The sequence below is a fragment of the Phoca vitulina genome, unplaced genomic scaffold, assembly GCF_004348235.1.
Source record: "Phoca vitulina isolate PV1807 unplaced genomic scaffold, GSC_HSeal_1.0 scaffold5, whole genome shotgun sequence".
In the NCBI taxonomy this organism is placed as follows: Eukaryota; Metazoa; Chordata; class Mammalia; order Carnivora; family Phocidae; genus Phoca; species Phoca vitulina.
The window spans coordinates 49,995,250-50,014,682 of record NW_022589708.1 but is presented as its reverse complement, the minus strand read 5'-3'; the positions used below and the strand labels follow the sequence as shown (position 1 = coordinate 50,014,682).

The following is a 19,433-nucleotide window of genomic DNA, read 5'->3' as shown; positions in this document are numbered from 1 at the left end:
GGAAATAAACTCTCAAGTGAAAGATACCCTCCCTGTACCAGGAGGGTAGAAGATCTCCTTATCACCAGAGAAAGGGAATTTAAAGCCCCAAAGGCTGTTTAAACAAACCTTGTTAAACTAACTCTTATCTTCTAAGTTACTTCTTCACCATTTACTACCCCCTAGCCCAGACCTCCTTGTCTTGTCAAGGCTTCACAAATTTATTTTTTATTTGTTTCTAAAAGGTATAAAAGCTCTCCTCTGGTCACTTCAGGTCCTTATTCTCTTGTGAAGGCTCCCATGTTCATGTAACAATTCAATAAAATCTATATGCTTTTCTCCTGTCTTTGTCTATTTCATTTTCAGACCTAGCCAGAGACCTTAAGAGGGTCAAGGAAAACTTTTTTATCTCCTCTATTTCTTCTATAATCACTAAATTTAACCTTTTAAAAAATTGATTTAGACTTCTGAATTTTCTGGATCTACACTTGATCTTAGCCAAAAGGCTGAGAAGTGATTAAATTTTCTGGATCTAAGATCCAAATCAGTAGTGCCAGATTCCCACAGGAAACTTGTTCTTTACTTGCAAAAGTATTAACAGAAAACCTAAAGAGGAAGCCTTCAGACAAACTCTGTGGGCTCAAGAGATTTAAATACAATCTGGAAAGCACTTTTTTGCTTTCTTATCTAAACCAACCCTATAAACCTCATGAGGTTTGGCTTTCACTAATGTTTATTCCTTTTCCTTGGTGACAGGCAACAAGTACCTCCTCAGGAAGCACTAAGTATGCTTTCAGCATGTATTAAGAAATAACTATTTATTTACAGGTATTTCTGAGAGAGTGAGTGAGCAAAAAGGGGAATAGAAAGAACTGGGCATCTCTTGCCAGAATCTGACAGCTTGAACTTTATGAAAGATTAAAAGTTTTGTGTATATTTATGTGTCAGCCATGGAAACTTTGGTTTATGATGTGGAAAAAAATATTTTCCATCCTCAAAAATCTGCCCAAGAAATGAATAAAAACTCTCTTAATTTATATGGGAGAAGGGAACTTAATTATGTAAATCAACAGGAGATTGACCCTGCCGTGAATTTTTAATAATATACTAATTGCCTGATAAGGAAATCAAATTAGACTTTAGTGGTAAATTTTTGTCTGAGTGTGCTGGGAGTTATAGAATCAACTCTGCTTTTCAGTAATGGTCCTGGAGCTGATATTTAGTTTGTCAGATGAAAATACTGGTCTCTCTTCTGGCATGTGTTCTCTTGATTAAGTATTGACTTAAAATTTCACTGAGTCCATCTCAGCTCTTTCTTAATGATCTTGAAAATGAATCCCAGTTGTCTCATCTGCTTGTTTACAAGACTATAGAACAGTGACAATTGGTTAACGATGAAAGCTGAGTGAGGATGACTTTTTCCCTTAAGCATTAGTAAGGAGGAAACTTTGTTCTTATGCAGTCAGATTGGTGCACCGGAAGAGGGGTCATTTGCCTGGTGGGTTTTTGTTATGGAAGAGCTACTTGGAATTTTGAATAACTTTTGCAGAGTACAAAGCTCTTCTCAGTCATATTTCTGTAAAATACAATTTTTTTCCTCCTCACTCTGTCTTTACTTCAAGAATCTTAGGGAACAGATCAAAATAATTTCAGATAGAAGAACACCTTGACTTCTTAAATGGCAAAAAGATTTTTTTTTTTTTGTCTTCCTGTAAAATCAAGACAATAAGTGGAGGGAAAAACTGAAGCCTAGATTTATAACAGGCAAAATTTCCAGGAGACTTAATATGAAAATATATTGCAGAGGAAAGAAGAATTTTCTTTTGCTAAATTACTCTCACTTTACCATGCCTGTTTTCTTAAAACATAGATCTTCCATCTTTGGAAAATGGCTAAGCACCGCAAGTAGCTGATTTTACAAAGCATTTGGTCTTTCTTCAACAAACATTTATTGGGGACTACTTAGTTGGAAGGTACAATATTAAGGGGGATAGGAGTGGAGGTGAAGAGGGAAAAGGAATCAGATATGTTTGCTGAACTCAGAGAGGTTATAGGTTGGCAGAAGAGACAAATGCTGATACATAATCAGTTAAACAAAGAAAAACATGCAAAGTCCTCTGAAGCAGAAATACAGGTATTATGCAAGTGTATTATGGGGGCTTACCTAAACCTAAGGATTCAACTTTTCTTAGCAGGTTAGATAAAATTTCAGACCTAAAGGATCTGCAAGATCTATAGATGTTTGCTAGAAAGAATAAAAGGGAAGACGTTCCAGATTGAGGGAACAGCACGTGTTAAAGCTCTGAGGTTGAAACCAGCAAGACAGGCTGGAGAAACAGACAAGTCCTGCGTGGCTGGAATACACAGTACACGAATGAGGAGCAAGGCAGGAGGCTAAGAGAGACTGGAGGAGTGAGATCACACATGACCTTGCAGTGACAAAATGCATTTTTAAGCATGGCTTGGAATGATGAAAAACGCAGTATTTCAATTTCAGGAAATATCCTTAAACATTCATATGTGAAAATAATTCTGAATAATAAAAATTTTCACATAAATTATTCTTACTCTCCAGAGTTTTTTCAGAATATTTGTTCAAAACAGAAAGGTTAGGGGTCCACTAAACCCTCAAAACCCAGCATTTCCCTCTTCCTCCCTTGATTTAGAATATTATGAGGAGACACTTTTCTTTCTCAGATGATATCTTAATTCAGTTCATCTAACATATTTTGGGAGCTCTGCAGACTATTACTCTGGAAATTATGGACTTAGGAGACACGAACTCTCTTTGCACTTTCTTTGAGGCTCAAAATGCCAAGTAACTCCTTCCTTTCAGAGTTTCTGTGAGGTTTGCCAACATTTTAGGTAACGGCCAACACTTAGCATGGTGAATACCGTTCCAAATGCTATTCATGTAAGATGGATTTCTTTTATCCTGCCTACAACACTGGGGGGTAGGAGTTATTAATATTACAGATAAGTGAACTGAAACCCAAAGAGGCTCAACTGCTCCAGATTGTACAGCTAGTAAAGAGCAGAGTGACAGTGGGAACCACCACGCTGTGCTTCCTCTGACACGTGGTAGAATAACAACAGTATATTGTTTCTTATCCAAGATATCCAATGTCTATGAATTTAATTTGTGCATTTTTATTAATGCTTACATATTTGAAACAATCTATTATCGGCTGGTCAGATATTTTGGCATATCATTTATTTCTTGTGGCAAGTTAGCAAATAACATTAACTACCAAATCCTTGAGTGGTTGGGTGAGGTCAGAGCCTTAGGCTGCTGTTTTTAAGGGTTCAGGGGAGGGGACAAGGCTGACTATAAAGGTGTGAGAATCAGGTCCCATACTTCCCAGAAGAAGGAGAATTGTGAATGTTGGAAATCAGATATGCAACTGTGAAAATATACCAGAGTTCTATTAATTAGTAACTATAAGCAATAATTTTTTTTAAAGATTTTATTTATTTATTTGACAGAGAACACAAGTAGGCAGAGTGGCAGGCAGAGGGACAAGGAGAAGCAGGCTCTCCTCGGAGCAGGGAGCCCGATGCGGGGCTCGACCCCGGGACCCTGGGATCATGACCTGAGCTGAAGGCAGACGCTTAATGACTGAGCCACCCAGGCGCCCCCCAATAATTTTTATTAAACAGAGAAGGGAATGAAAACCCTAAGATCTTGGGCTTGCCATGAGGATCAAGTGAGTTAATTAATATCGGTAAAGTGTTTAGAACAGTACCTGCAATAAAGCAGGTGCTCAACAATAATAACTGTTGTTACTACCTTTTTTGGTACAGAATTCCATCCATCTTTTTCCTAAACAGGAATTAGTTATTGTAGACAATAGAGAATTTTTGTGTGTGTGTGTGTGTGGTTTGTTTGTTTTTTGCCTACTTTAACACCCTATGCTCATGAAAAATCAAGAAATAGTAAATGAAATTTTGCTATAAGAAAACAGGGCTCTAAGATGCCCAAATACTTGCCATAAAAAAAACCAGACAATTCTTGCATGAGAGAGGCATGCCTGTACCTGGTAGAAGATTTGCAATTTGGAAAAAAAAAAACCCAAAACTCTAAAAGATAATGAATAAACTTTGATATTTCCATTTAGAAAGGATTTGTAAAAGGCTTAAATCAAGAAGGCAAGGAAAAAAGAAAGAGATGACAGCAACAACATTTTGGAAACTAGAAACAAAGGCAGTTGGCATGGGTAAGTGGCAGGGGGAGGGGGAGGAGGTAGAGGAGATTCAGAAGCATTCCCCAATGCATCCCACCACTTACAAGCCTCATGTATTTTACCTTAATTTGGGTACTTGTTAACACCACTACAGAATGCCAGAAAACACAAGAATCAGAACCACCAATTATTTCATAAAGTGAGGGTACAAGGGGGTTATAAACAGTTACGTGAAAATTGATCTCTAGTATATATTTCAGTATATTTAGACAGAATTTATATCTATGCCTGATATAGAATTACATGCAATAATAAGAAAATTAATCCCTTCAAGAAAAGCAAAAACGATTGTATAAGAAAGGTGGTTGTGAATATTAATACTGATATTATAAACAAAGCTATAACTATATTGAAGGTTAAGTGTTAAGAATTTTGTGTGTGGGAGCGAGGAGGGAAAGAGGGTGAAGTCCTCAATATCCATAGTAGGAAGTCAATAGATATCACCTAAAATGGGGAAAAAATGAGAAATAGCCCAACAAGCATGTTATTTAGAAACATAAAAGTAGATACCAGAAGAAACGGTCAAAGGAGCCGAGAGTAGTTACCTCTGGGGAATGCAAATCAGCTTAGGGACAGTAAGAGAGAACAGCTACATTTTATTTCAAGTCTTGGAGAACTATCTGGTTTATCTAAAACCATGTGTGTCTGTATCTTTGATAGATACAAAAATTACAGTAAAAGGAAGAGAGAATACTCTTGTATAGTAGGAGTAGAAATTCTTACAACAAAGTAAAGCTAAAAGTGGTGTTAATAAGTACCCAAATTAAGGTAAAATAAATAAGGCTTGTAAGTGGTGGGATGCATTGGGGAATGTAGGCATATGTCAGGGGGCAAGTAGCAGAAAAACTAGGGAAAGTGGTTACGCAAAGGTATTTAGCATACTTCGGCTTCTTTAACGCTTTGTGCCTAAAGTAGCTTTAACGTACTTATGGCTCTTGACAAGCAGCCCGCTGATATTGGGCAATGCGATGAAGTGGTCTAGTCCAATGAATCTGGTCATATATCACATTAAATCCCTTGGCATGTAGAGTTGGTCACAGCTTATGTAGTTGCTATTTCCTGTAAAATTATGGCAGTGATATACGTAGATATATTTTCAAGCATGCCCAAGAGTAAAATTTTTATTGTTTTACAAGACAGACTGCTTATCATATAATCAGAGAGTTGGAATGGGCATTAAAGGTTATCTGGTTCTGCTCTGTTTAATTCTTAAATTTCCTGCACAATATCCCTATTTAGTGAGAAATGCTTTTACCCATTGTACAGAATTCCCTCCCAGTGACTGTATGGGGACATCTTGGTTCCAGATTGTTCAGGATTGAAGAGGATGTGAACAGAGTGATCAGTTCCCATAAGGCAGTGTTATGGTCACGGCATGGTCCTTTTAAAGGAGATTGATATTAGATGATTAGTGTGAATGGCAAGATGAACAGTGATAAGTTATATGTAGTCATTTTATAAAATTATTGGTCCCGTTAATTTAATTGGTACCAGTATTCACTTCGGTCCTTGTTAACATGGCCTCCTCATTAGATTCTTGATTTTGAGATGTCTATTTTTTGGCTGTAGACGTGAGTAATTTTCTCAAGAATCTACACAATTGGGGTGCCTGGATGGCTCAGTCGTTAAGCGTCTGCCTTCGGCTCAGGTCATGATCCCAGGGTCCTGGGATCGAGCCCTGCATCGGGCTCCCTGCTCTGCGGGAAGCCTGCTTCTCCCTCTCCCACTCCCCCTGCTTGTGTTCCCTTTCCCGCTGTGTCTCTCTGTCAAATAAATAAATAAAATCTTAAAAAAAAAACTACACAGTTATCACATTCTTTGAGTTTCATATTTAAGAAGGTCTTCTGTTGACTTCAGAAATAAATGAAAATCAGATGGCTAGGGCTAGGTATTTGGGGCTGTAGGCATGACATACTATGCAACAGTTAAAAAGAATGACACAGGGGCGCCTGGGTGGCTCAGATGGTTAAGTGTCTGCCTTCAGCTCAGGTCACGATCCCAGGGTCCTGGGATCGAGTCCCGTATCGGGCTCCCTGCTAGGCGGGGAGCCTGCTTCTCCCTCTGCCTCTGCCTCTCTCTCTCTCTCTCTCTGACTTTCATGAATAAATAAATAAAACATTTAAAGAAAAAAAAAAGAATGACACAAATTTGTATGTTCTAATATAGTAAAACAAACTGCTAACATATGTTTATGAATTTATACTTAAAAATGCCAAATAGTGCATATAGAATAATAGAAGATGCTAATTTTATAGTCCTTAGAAGTACCTATGCTCAGTGCATAGTACATGCTATCTAAGCAGGTTTTAAAATATGAAATTTATCTATCTTACTATTTTTAGTGGGGGATATACAAGTAACTGCTAATACCGGGTACCTTTAGCTCAAGGACTAGGGAATCAGAGAGTGAAGGGAGGAATTCAGTTTTCATTTTATTCCATAATGTGCATTGTGAATTTTTAACTTTGCACATGTTACTTACATTTAAAATATTTTTAAAGAAAAACATAATAGAACTATCAAGGAAACTTTTAAAAACAATATTCTAGAAAATAATTATGAGTGAAACTATTCTATACCCTTGTGTTAATTTGATTTTTCTGCTTGTTTACCTCTATATATTTTTCTTAATTTAGAAATTTTAATAAGGACATGTTCTACCTGATTATTTTTAAGTGTTGCTTTAATCATATTAAAATTTTTTATCTTGTAAACTTGATCTTCAGGTTCCTTTTTTCCTGTTGCATAATTGATTATGGCTTCCATTATCTCTTATTTTTCCTTTGGGAACCACACATTTTATAGTTTGAAACACCATTCTACGTCCGCCAGAATGGTCACTTCTTTTTTTCTCAAGGTTCTTACTCCTTTCGTCTTTTCTACTGTGTTCGGATGCAGTGTTTGTGTACTACGCGTCGCTGAAGTTGTGCTTTACAGCATCTGATCTCTCAGCTGACACTAATGTGAATTATTTCATTGTTGGTTTTATTCCTTTCTTCTCTCATTTAATATATTTCTGTCCTCTGTTTTGCCTTTTGGTAGTGAGTTCACTCAACGTGGCTCCCTGCTCTCAGTTCTAAAGGCCTAATTTAATTGATATATCTGATGCCAAGAAATAAATTTCCTAAACTGTTCTATTTTATGTATAGTTCCCCTATATATATATACACACACACACACACAAACGTACATACATGTATGTACATATATGTGTACACACATATATTGCTCTATTCTAGGTAATTGTTGTTTCTTTTGTGGGATAGTTCAAAAAGACCAGGGTAATTTTTAATTATTCAAAATTAAACCGTGTGTTCTGGTTGACATTTGCAAATAGATTTTTTTTTTTTTAATTCTATTTGCACTTCCCTCCTCTGACTGTGCACCTGGATCCTGACAGATTACCTTTCCCAAAATAGATATGCTTTGTTCATAAACTAATTCCTAATTCCTTCTCAGTTATTTTTTTCTGTTCCCTTGGGCTGAGGCTCTTTAGATATGAAGTTCTTTACTTTTGCTATAGTAACATAACCAGAAACCAATACTTCTTTGTTCATAGCAGAGAACGGGAAAGACTCTAACTCTCAGCATCCACTATTCAGAATGTTCTTTGTATTTCTACCCTTATGTAAAAGGTGTTTTTCTATAGAAAGCTATTCTCAAACCAGGGATAAATATCCTTGTTTCCTTCTTACCATTATACTCTTAACTACCGTTAAGATGTTTTTACTTTGATAGTTTTCATATGTCCTCTATGGCTTTAGTTTTACTAGAATGTACTTTCATCAGTAGAGAAAGTATAATGCTGACTCATAATTCCCTATTTTCCTGTTCCCTAAGATGTGTTTATTGCCCCACATGTTAAAATCAATGTCGTTGTTATGTCTTATATGTGTGCTCACTGTTTTTCTGAAATCTGTTTTTGGAAATGAATAATGGAACCCTTGTTCACTGATGGTGGGACCTGAAATGGTGTAGGCATCAAAGAAAGTGTGAGGGCTTCCTTAAGAAATCAAAAATAGAACTATCATATGTTGCAGCAATTCCACTTCTGGTTATATATTGGAAGGAATTGAAATCAGGATCTTGAGCAGATACCTGCATTCCCACGTTCATGGTCGCACTATTCACAACAGAAAAGATACAGAAACAACTTTAATGCCATCAATGGATGAATGGATAAAGAAACTGTGGTATGTACATGAATGGAATATTATTCAGCCTTAAAAAAAAGAAAATCCTTCCATAAGTGACAATATGGATGAAGCTGGTGGGAATTATGCTAAGGGAAATAAGCCAATTACAGAAAGACAAATACTGCAAGATTCCATTTGTATGAGGTATCTAAAATAACCAAACTCATGGAAATAGAGAGTAGAATGATAGTTGTCAGGAGGATATAGGAATTTGTTCTTCAGTGGGTATAAAGCTATAGTTATATATGATGAATAAATTCTAGAAATCGGTTATACAACATAGTGTTTGTAGGTAACAATACTACATTGTGCACTTAAAAAATTTAAGAGGATAAAATCTCATGTGTTCTTACCCTAAAAAAAAGGCCTGGGGAGGGAGGCACAAGGAAACATTTTGGAGATGATGGATATGATTATTACCTTGATTCCTGTGCAGGGTCATGAGTGTAGGCATATAAATTAAAATATATTAAATAAGTGTCATTTTTGACTATTGGATATTCCGCAGTAAAGCTGTTTGAAAAAGTACAATGACATTAGATGGAAAATATAAAGAGAAATATGGAATGAAGAAGATAATACAGATAAGCTATTTTTGAAGTGAAATTTTAAATACTCTTGAAGTTTTCTAGAGACATAGGATAGCATGCATCAGTTCATAAAGAAATTAATCAGGTTAGATGTGATTCTCATGCTTAAATATATGTAAAGAAATAATTAGGAATTTTGGGATTTCTTTCAAAATAATTCAGAGAATGGGAAGTAGCTTGAGATACAGGTGAGATATCTGAGATTGGTAGTAGCTGGGGTAATACTTTGGGAAAGGAGTTTGGCCCTATTAATAGTCATTCAAGCTAGGTGAGTGTTCATGGTATCATCCACTGTACTTTTCTATATGACTAAAACTTTCTACCTTAAAAAATTTAAAGTAGGGATGGCTGGGTGGGCTTAGTTGGTTAAGTGTCTGCTTTGGCTCAGGTCAAGATCCCAGGGTCCTGAGATCGAGTACCGAATCAGTCTCCTTGCTCAATGGGGAGCCTGCTTCTCCCTCTCCCACTCCTGCTTGTGTTCCCGCTCTTGCTGTCTCTCCCTCTCTCTCTCTCTCTGGGAAATAAATAAATAAAATCTTTAAAAAAATTTAAAAAAGCTTAAAATATGAATTAAGAAATATAACTCAGATTAAGAAAAAGGGCTTGAGTTTTTAAATAAAAACAAATTGCATTTCTTTTTAGTTCAGTACGGCTATATTGCTTTAAAATCCACCATACATCACAGATATTATTTTACTCTTTTTTTTTTAAAGATTTTATTTATTTATTTGAGAGAGAGAGAATGAGAGACAGCATGAGAGGGAGGAGGGTCAGAGGGAGAAGCAGACTCCCTGCCGAGCAGGGAGCCCGATGCGGGACTCGATCCTGGGACTCCAGGATCATGACCTGAGCCGAAGGCAGTCGCTTAACCAACTGAGCCACCCAGGCGCCCTTTTTTACTCTTTTTAAAATATATGTCTCCAAATACAAAGCTCCCAGGATTATTGAGTCACAAGGCACAAATCTATTGAGAATTTGTCATTTCAGAGTATAGATGATAATAAATAGAACAGTAAATAATAAATAAAGATGCCCTGGAAAGGCAGGGGTAGAATGGTTGGGTTGATGTAGGGATAATGGAGAAGATGTGCTGTGATCATACTTCCTGGCTCAGAAGAGAATCAGCTCATATGGCTTGAGCATGCATTTTGCAAGTTTGTTTTTATTTTTATTTTTATTTTTTTAAAGATTTTATCTGTTTATTTGAGTGAGTGAGAGAGGAAGAGAGTGTGAGCATGAGCAGGGGCAGGGGCAGAGGGAGAGGGAGAAGCAGACTCCCTGTTGAGCAGGGAGCCCGACATGGGGCTCAATCCCGGGGCTCCGGGATCATGACTTGAGCCAAAGGCAGACACTTAACAGACTGAGCCACCCAGGTGCTCATGCAGATGTGTTTTAAACACATTATGTTTATCAGTCCATTTTATCTTCCCAAGATTCCAGTGAGGCATGTGCTGTTATTGTACTTTTATATGGGAAGATGAAGACAACATGGGTCAATGACTGGCAAATTCTGGATTAAAGGAAGAGAGCTGGATTCATTTTTTTTTGTTCTTTTCCCCCTTTTTTTAATTTAAATTCCACTTGGTAAACATACAGTGTAATATTAGTTTCAGGTATAGAATATAGTGATTCATCATTTGTATATAACATCCAGTGTTCATCACAACAAGTGCCCTCCTTAATACCCATCACCCATTTAACTCATACCCCTGCCCACCTTCCCTCCAGCAACCCTCAGTTTGTTCTCTACAGCTAAGAGTCTATTTCTTGGTTTGGCTTTCTTTTCTTTTATTTTTTTCATATGTTCATGTAGTGTTTCTTAAATTCCATATATGAATGAAATCATATGGTATTTGTCTTTCTCTGACTTATTTTACTTAGCATACTACACTCTAGCTCTATCCATGCCATTGCAAATGTCAAGATATCATTCTTTTTGATGGCTGAGTCACGTTCCATTGTATATATGTATACCACATCTTCTTTATCTGTTCATCAGTCAATGTATATTTGGGCTGTTTCCATAATTTGGCTATTGTTGATAATTCTGCTATAAACATTGGGGTGCATGTATCCCTTTGAATTAGTATTTTTGTATCCTTTGGTTAATACCTAGTAGTGCAATTGCTGGAGTAATGGATTGAGTAACTTCCATACTCTTTTCCAGAGTGGCTGCACCAGTTTGCATTCCCACCAACAGTGTAAGAAGGTTCCCCTTTCTCCACATCCTTGCCAACACCTGTTGTTTCTTGTTTTGTTAATTTTAGCCATTCTGACTGGTATGAGGTGATAGATACCTCATTGTATTTTTAACTTGTATTTCCCTGATGATGCATGATTCTGAGCATCTTTTCATCTTTCTAACAGTAGCCATCTGTATGTCTTCTTTGGAAAAAATGTCAATTCATGCCTTCTCCCCATTTCTTAACAGGATTATTTGTTGTTTGGTGTTGAGTTTGATAAGTTCTTTATAGATTTTGGATACTAGCTCTTTATCAGATACACCATTTGCAAATATCCTCTCCCATTCCAAACGTTGTCTTTTAGTTTTGTTGATTGTTTCCTTTGCTGTGCAGAAGCTTTTTATCTTGATGAAATGCCAATAGTTTATTTTTGCTTTTGTTTCCCTTGCCTCATGAGACATGTTTAGTAAGAAGTTGCTGTGGCCGAGATCAAAGAGGTTGCTGCCTATGTTCTCCTCTACGATTTTGATGGTTTCCTGTCTCACGTTTAAGTCTTTCATCCATTTTGAATTTATTTTTGTGTGTTGTATATGAAAGTGGTCCAATTTCATCCTTTTGCATGTTGCTGTACAATTTTCCCAACACCATTCGTTGAAGAGGCTGTCTTTTTTTCCCATTGAATATTCTTTCCTGCTTTACCAAAGACTAATTGACCATATAGTTGTGGGTTCATTTCTGGGTTTTCTCTTTTGTTCCCTTGATCTGTGTGTCTGTTTTTGTGCCAGTACCACACTGTATTGATCACTACAGCTTTGTAATAGAGCTTAAAGTCCAGAATTGTGATGTGTCCAGTTTTGCTTTACTTTTTCAAGATTGTTTTGGCTATCTGGGGTCTTTTGTGGTTCCATACACATTTTAGGACTTTTGTTCTAGCTCTGAAAAATACTGGTGGTATTTTGATAGGGATTGCATTAAATGTATAGATTGCTTTGGGTAGAATAGACATTTTAACAGTATTTGTTCTTCCAGTCCTTGAGCATGGATGGTCTTTCCATTTGTTTGTGTCATCTTCAATTTTGGTTAGATTTTTTTCTTAGGTATCTTACGGTTTTTGGTGCAATTGTAAATGGGATTGATTCCCTGATTTTCCTTTCTGCTGCTTCATTATTGGTGTATACGAATGCAACAAGTTTTCTACATTGATTTTGTATCCTGTGACTTCACTGAATTCGCTTATCAGTTCTAGCAATTTTTTGGTGGAGTCTGTTGGGTTTTCTACATACAGTATCATGTCATCTGTGAATAGTGAAAGTTTGGCTTCTTCCTTGCTGATTTGGATGCCTTTTATTTCTTTTTGTTGTTTGATTGCTCTGGTTAGGACTTCCAGTACTATGTTAAATAACAGTGGTGAGAGTGGACATCCCTGTCTTTATACTGACTGTAGAGGAAAAGGGCTCAATTTTTTCCCATTGAGGATGATATTAGCTGTGGGTCTTTCATGTATGGCCTTTTGATGTTGAGGTATGTTCCATCTGTCCCTACTTTGTTGAGGGTTTTATTATGAATGTATGTTGTACTTTGCCAAATAACTTTTCTGCATTTATTGAGAGGATCATATGGTTTTTACCCTTTCTTTTATTAATGTGGTGTATCACATTGATTGATTTGTGAATATTGAACCACCCCTGCAGCCCAGGAATAAATCCCACTTGATCATGGTGAATGATTCATGTAATGTACTGCTGGATTTGATTAACTAGTATCTTGTTGAGAATTTTTGCATCCATGCTCATCAGGGATATTGGCTTGTAGTTCTCTTTTTAAATGGAGTCTTTGGTTTTGGAATCAGGGTAATGCTGGCCTCATAGAATGAGTTTGGAAGCTTTCCTTCCATTTCTATTTTTTGGAATAGTTTGAGAAGAGTAGGTATTAACTCTTTTAAATGTGTGGTAGAATTCCCTTGGGATGCCATCTGGCCCTGGACTTTATTTGCTGGGAGAATTTTGATTACTTATTCAATTTCTTGGCTGGCTATTGGTCTGCTCAAGTTTTCTATTTATTCCTATTTCAGTTTTGGTAGTTCATAGATTTCTAGAAATTTATCCATTTCTTCCAGATTATCCAATTTGGTGGCATATAATTTTTCATAATATTCTCTTACAATTGTTTGTATTTCTGTGGTGTTGGTTGTTATCATCTCTCATTTGTTTTTGTTTTTTTATTTATTTGGATCCTTTCTCTTTTCTTTTTGATAAGTCTGACTAGGGGTTGATCAATTTTATTACTTTTTTCAAAGAACTATCTCCTGGTTTCATTGATCTGTTTTTCTGGGGTTTTTTTTGTTTGTTTTTTGTTTTGTTTTTAGTTTCTAAATCATTCATTTCTGCTCTTTATTACTTCCCCTTCTGCTGGCTTTATGCTTCATTTATTGTTCTTTATCTAGCACCTTTAGGTGTAAAGCTAGGCTGTTTATTTAAGATTTTTTTGCTTCTTGAGCTAATAAGCCTTTGTTGCTATTCTCTGTCTTATGACTGCTTTTGCTGCATCCCAAAGGTTTTGGACTGTCATGTTTTCATTTTCATTTGTTTCCATGTATTTTTTTTTTTATTTCTTCTTTAATTTCCTGGTTAACCCATTCATTCTTTAGTAGCATGTTCTTTAACCTCCATGTGTTTGTGGTCTTTCCAAATTTTTTCTTGTGGTTGACTTCAAATTTCATGGTATGTGGTCAGAAAAGATGTATGGTATGATCTCAGTCTTTTTGTACTTATTGAGGCCTGATCTGTGATCTAGTATGTGATCTATTCTAGAGAATGTCCCACTTACACTTGAAAAGAATGTACATTCTGCTGCTTTATAATGAAATGTTCTGAATATATCTGTTAAGTCCATCTGGTCCAGTGTGTCATTCAAAGCCATTGTTTCCTTGTTGATTTTCTGCTTAGATGATCTGTCCATTGATGTAAGTGGGGTATTAATGTCCCCTACTATTATTGTATTATTATCAATGAGTTCCTTTATGTTTGTTATTATTTTATATATTTGGGTAGTCCCAAATTGGGAGCATGAATATTTACAATTGTTAGATTTTCTTGTTGGATAATCCCCTTTATTATGATATAGTACCCTTCTTCATCTCTTGTTACAGTCTTTGGTTTAAAATCTAGTTTGTCTGATGTAAGTATTGCTACTCTGGCTTTCTTTTGATGTCCATTTGCATGATGTCCATTTGCATCCCATATCATGGGATAATGTATTTTCCATTCCCTTACTTTCAATGTGCAGGTGTTTTAGGCCTAAAATGAGTCTCTTGTAGGCAGCATATAGATGGGTCTTGTTTTTTTAATCCATTCTGACACACTGTGCCTTGGGACACCTGGTCATCTGCCTTCAGCTCAGGTCATGATCCTGGGGTCCCTGGATTGAGCCCCACATCGGGCTCCCTGATCAGCGGGGAGTCTACTTCTCCCTCTCCCTCTGCTGCTCCCCCTGTTCATGCTCTTTCTCTCTCTCTCTCTCTCTTTCTCTCGCTCTCAAATAAATAAAGTCTTTAAAAGAAAAAAGTCATTGTATTCCTGATACACTGTGCCTTTTAATTGGAGCATTTAGCTCATTTATAATCAGAGTAGAGGTGTATTTAGTGCCATTTTATTACTTGTTTTGTCATTGTTTCTGGAGATTTTGTCTGTTTCTTTCTAGTCTTTGTCACTTTTGGTCTTTCCTTTCCACCCACAGTCCCATTTAATATTTCTTGCAGGGCTGTTCTTGTGGTCATGAATTCCTTTAGTTTTTGTTTGTCTTGGAAACTCTTTATCTCTCCCTCTGTTCTGAATGATAGCCTTTCTGGATAGAATATTCTTGGCTGAGGATCTTTCCCATTCAGCCACTCTCTTCTGGCTTGCCAAGTTTCTGTGGAGAGATCTGCTGCTAACCTAATTTGTCTTCCCCTGTAAGTTAGGAACTTCTTTTGTCTTGTTGCTTTTAGGACTTTTTCTTTATCACTATATTTTGTAAATTTAACTATAATATGCCTTGGTGTTGGCCTGCTTTTGTTGATTTTGATGGGAGTTTTCTGTGCTTTCTGGATTTGGATGCCTGTTTCCTTTCCCGGATTAGGGAAGTTTTCCTGGAATAAATTATTTTTATTTCCTGAAATAAAACTTTTGCCCCCTTTTCTCTCTCTCCTTCCAGGACTCTTATGACAGGAATGTTACTATGTTTGATGGAGTCACTGAGTTCCCTAAGTCTACTCTTGTAATCCATCATTATTCTTTCTCTCTTTTATTCAGCTTCATCATTTTCCATAATTATGTCTTTTGTATCACTAAGTCATTACTCTGCTTTTTCAATCCTTATGGTCATTACATTTAGTTGGTTTCAAATCTCAGTTACTGCATTTTTCATTTTGGCCTGATTGTTCTTTAGCTCTTTTTTCTCTGCAGTAAAGGTCTCCCTGATGTCTTCCAAGCAACAAGTGTCCTTACGATTGTTGCTTTAAATTCTGCATGAGGCATATTACTTATATCTGTTTTGATTAGATCCCTGGCTGTGATCTTAGAAAATCCTGTTATGTTCTGTTTCCTGCTCTTGAGAGTAAAGGCTTTCTGGAGAAGAGGTCACGTAGTGCTCAGGGCCTGGCACTTCAGGACATGTCTCTGGTATGTGCTGCCTGCACTCTGCTGCTGTGTTTTGGCTGCGCTGTTCCTCAGATCAGTTGTCTGTAGAGGTTCCCCTTTCCTGCAGTGGGTAGTGTTTGGACCTTGGCTGGAGTATGAGTTTTAGCTAGGTGTGCTCTGGTAGGCTTGTTAAATGAGACCTGTTGCTACTTCCAGTAGAACTGAAGCTTTGCAAAATGCTGTGGTCAGTAGATGTGGTGTGTGCAGGGTTTTGTCTTGGTCTTCTAGGCAAGGGGCCCACTGGGCTGGTACTTAGGCACACTTGCCTGGGAAAGGAGTCCCAGGAGACCACAGGGGGCAGGACTTGGTGTCAGCAGGTTAGACAGCCAGTGTTAGATCTGCACTGTTTACTGAAGTTAGTTTATGCTGAGGGGTGGGGGAGGGAAATAGTGCCAGCCAGCTCTTTAGTCCCCGGAGAGGGAGTTCCTACTTGTTGCTTTCAGGGAAACCCTCCCAAAAAAGTGAATAATTTCCCTTCATGCATCTTAGGCATTTTTCAGATCACTGTTTCCACACTGTCTATCTCCAGATTGCTTGCCTTCCTGGAGAACCACAGCACACCTTGGGCTCTATCCCGGCCAGGCCAGCTGACTTTTAAAACTCCAAACTTCAGGGAACTGGCGTGGCTGGGACCTAGACTGGTCTTCTGGGGGAGGGTTTCACCTTGCTGGGACTGATGGAGGTTTGACCCAGAAGGACATTTGCGCCAGAGTGCAGGGGCATGGCATTTGGAGCAAAGCTGGCTAAAGAGCCAGTGTCCGGGTTAGCCACCCTCAGCAGGTGTCTCGGCACCTGTGCTGTGGGGTGGGGGAGGGAAATGGCACCTGCCCTCTCTTCTGTACTGGAGAGGCAATGCTAGCTCTCACAGATGTGCTCTGAGAACAGTCTCTCCCTGTGTGCTTTAGGTGATCTTCAGATCTCTCTGTTCTCTCTCTCCTTTCTCTCTCTCCTCTTTCTCCAATCTCTCTCTCTCTTTCTCCTTTCTATAACCAGGGCTTCCTCCCCTCCACAGAACCAGTGATTCGTTTCTCCTCCTAACCGTGTCTCTGCATCTCTTTTCTTCCTCTGTGTAGCATCTCTCCTTCTAGTTGTGTAGTTTGTTTTATCAGCCCTCATGTCAATTTCTTGGGCATTCAGAATGATTTGATAGTTATCTAGCTGTGTTCAAGGTATGAGACAAGCCCAGCGTCCTCCTACTATGCTGCCATCTTAGCTCCCCCCATCTTTTTTATTCTTAAGCATGATTTGGTCCTGCCTCTCTTGTATCACAGCACTGGGGAGATGTAGTCTGGATTTGTTGTTCAGTGCAACTTCTGATACATTGTTTTAGTCTCAGAGTTAAGGACGAAGATATGGCTACATAAAAGATTTTATATCCACTCCCTTATTTTTGTGTTTTATCAGATTATGTGTGTCCTTTTACAAAACAAAAGAGTTTTCTAAATGTACTGTCTTCAAAATTATAGTTAATAAAAGTTCTCCTTGGATGGTGTTGTATAGACTCATACCTACTTTTTAATTGTGGTATGTCTTCTTTCTTTATGATATATACAAAATTTTAGTTTATAGGTGTTCTAAGACTATCCCCATCTTATCCTAACACACACATACACATACACATGCATGGAGATGTCTTTGACCCATTTCCTTTCTTCTCTTCCTTGACTCTTCATAGAGTCTGGCCTTGCCAGATAGAGCACTGAGCTTTTGTGCTTGAGAATTAGTATGGAAGGGAAAGGTGAGAACAGTAAGAGCCACATTTGGCAAAGGTTATTGTAGAAGGACAATTCTCCATGGATCTCAAATTTTTACATCTTGTGAGTGAGGCACTCACTGTTTTTTGCTCTAGATTATGTTTGAAATAATATTTAGATAGTGTATCACGTTGGTAGATATAGTGTGTCCCTCTGGAGCATAGGGAAGGTATGTTTAATATCTAGTAAAATAAAGATAAAGTCTCTCCCTGGGGCAAAGGATAGGTATGTGTTATAAACTAGGTCAGTTCCCTAAGTTCAGTGTTCCTCTCCTATGATGCAGTCCACTGATTTGTTGTCTGGCATTCTTCGCATCATTTCTTTGGAATTGGGACTCGGGAAACTTGCACAATAATGTGGACTCTTTGGCTGTTACTTTAGATGTGAGTGATAAAGTGTTCTTTATCTCTTACCCAGGAGTCTCCATCTTCTGTCAGCATCCATGAAACTGTGGAGGCTAACTTTTTAGCTTAACAGTAGGCTAAAATCTGAGATGCTTTACAGTTGTTGACAGTTAAATAAAATTCTTTTGGTTGAGGAGATGAATTTCTGAAAGATAGAACAGTTGTGGAATGTGAAGGCAAAAAGAAGGAGAAATGAGTAATAGTGAGGTCTGTGTTTACTTTGTAGTCATCAAGAAACACATATAAAGGGTTTTAGCTAATTTGAGGCTACCTTGGGTGACATGAAATATATGTGTAAGTCTACGTGTATGTGTTTTCTTTCAACTAGGAGAACACTTCAGGAATGATTTGGTTCATAGCTTCATAAGCATTACGTGGGTATCTTCATTGGCATTTTTTTTTTTATTTTATTTTATTTTATTTTTATTAAAGATTTTATTTATTTATTTGAGAGAGAGAGAATAAGAGACAACACATGAGAGGGGGGAGGTCAGAGGCAGAAGCAGACTCCCTGCCGAGCAGGAAGCCCGATGCGGGACTCGATCCAGGGACTCCAGGATCATGACCTGAGCCGAAGGCAGTCGCTTAACCAACTGAGCCACCCAGGCGCCCTCTTCATTGGCATTTTAATAGGGAGTTGAAGAAATTCAGGTATTGTTAGCTGGGTACCTTCTTAAACTAAAAATGTCGTGGTTCTATTTAATATTCAATTACAGTTTCAGTAGCTCAGCTTCTGTCTTCTTCCATTCTATCATTATCAGCACAACACTTTCTCAAAAGAAAAAAAGAACTTAATCTCTCTCCAAAACTTACACACACATGCACACATTGAAATTTCCTGTTTCCCAGATCTACCAAAGGAAAAATAGTCACTTAAATAGTATTTATTGAAAGACTCTTGGTATATGGAATTAAATCAGTCACTTGGAGATAATATCATATTGTTTCCTAGGGGTTTATAATTTAAAAGAGTTGTGATAAATCATTAGCATTAAAATAATATACAAACATATTAAAATAGAGAGTTGAGTGTTCATGCCACTCATTATGCATCCAACACTAAGAATGACTAAGATAAATTAGGCTAGAGAGTGTCAGTGCCTATGAATTTACCAGTAACCACCTATGCCACATTTTTAATGATTGATTTTTTTTAAGTGTTTTCAGAATTATAAGAGGATGAAACAGATAATGTTTTATGGAAAATTGAACAAAAGCAGGTTTTGAAAGCCATTTGTGTATGCAGTGTAGTGAACTTTAAAAACACTTATTCACCTAAAATATGTTTCCTCTGCCTGGAACCGCTCCTTCCACCCTCCTTCAGCCAACTGCCTTCTAACTCTTAGCTCCCTTTGGAGATCTCAGAGAAAATGTCACCTTCCCCAAATTATCTTAGCCGCCTTTCTG

General features: G+C 37.5%; 1 pseudogene; it reads right to left on the bottom strand.

Moving 5' to 3' along the window:
* Positions 1–347: 347 nt before the first annotated feature.
* LOC116631850 lies at positions 348–497 on the bottom strand (annotated as a pseudogene).
* Between the last annotated feature and the right edge of the window lie 18,936 nt (positions 498–19,433).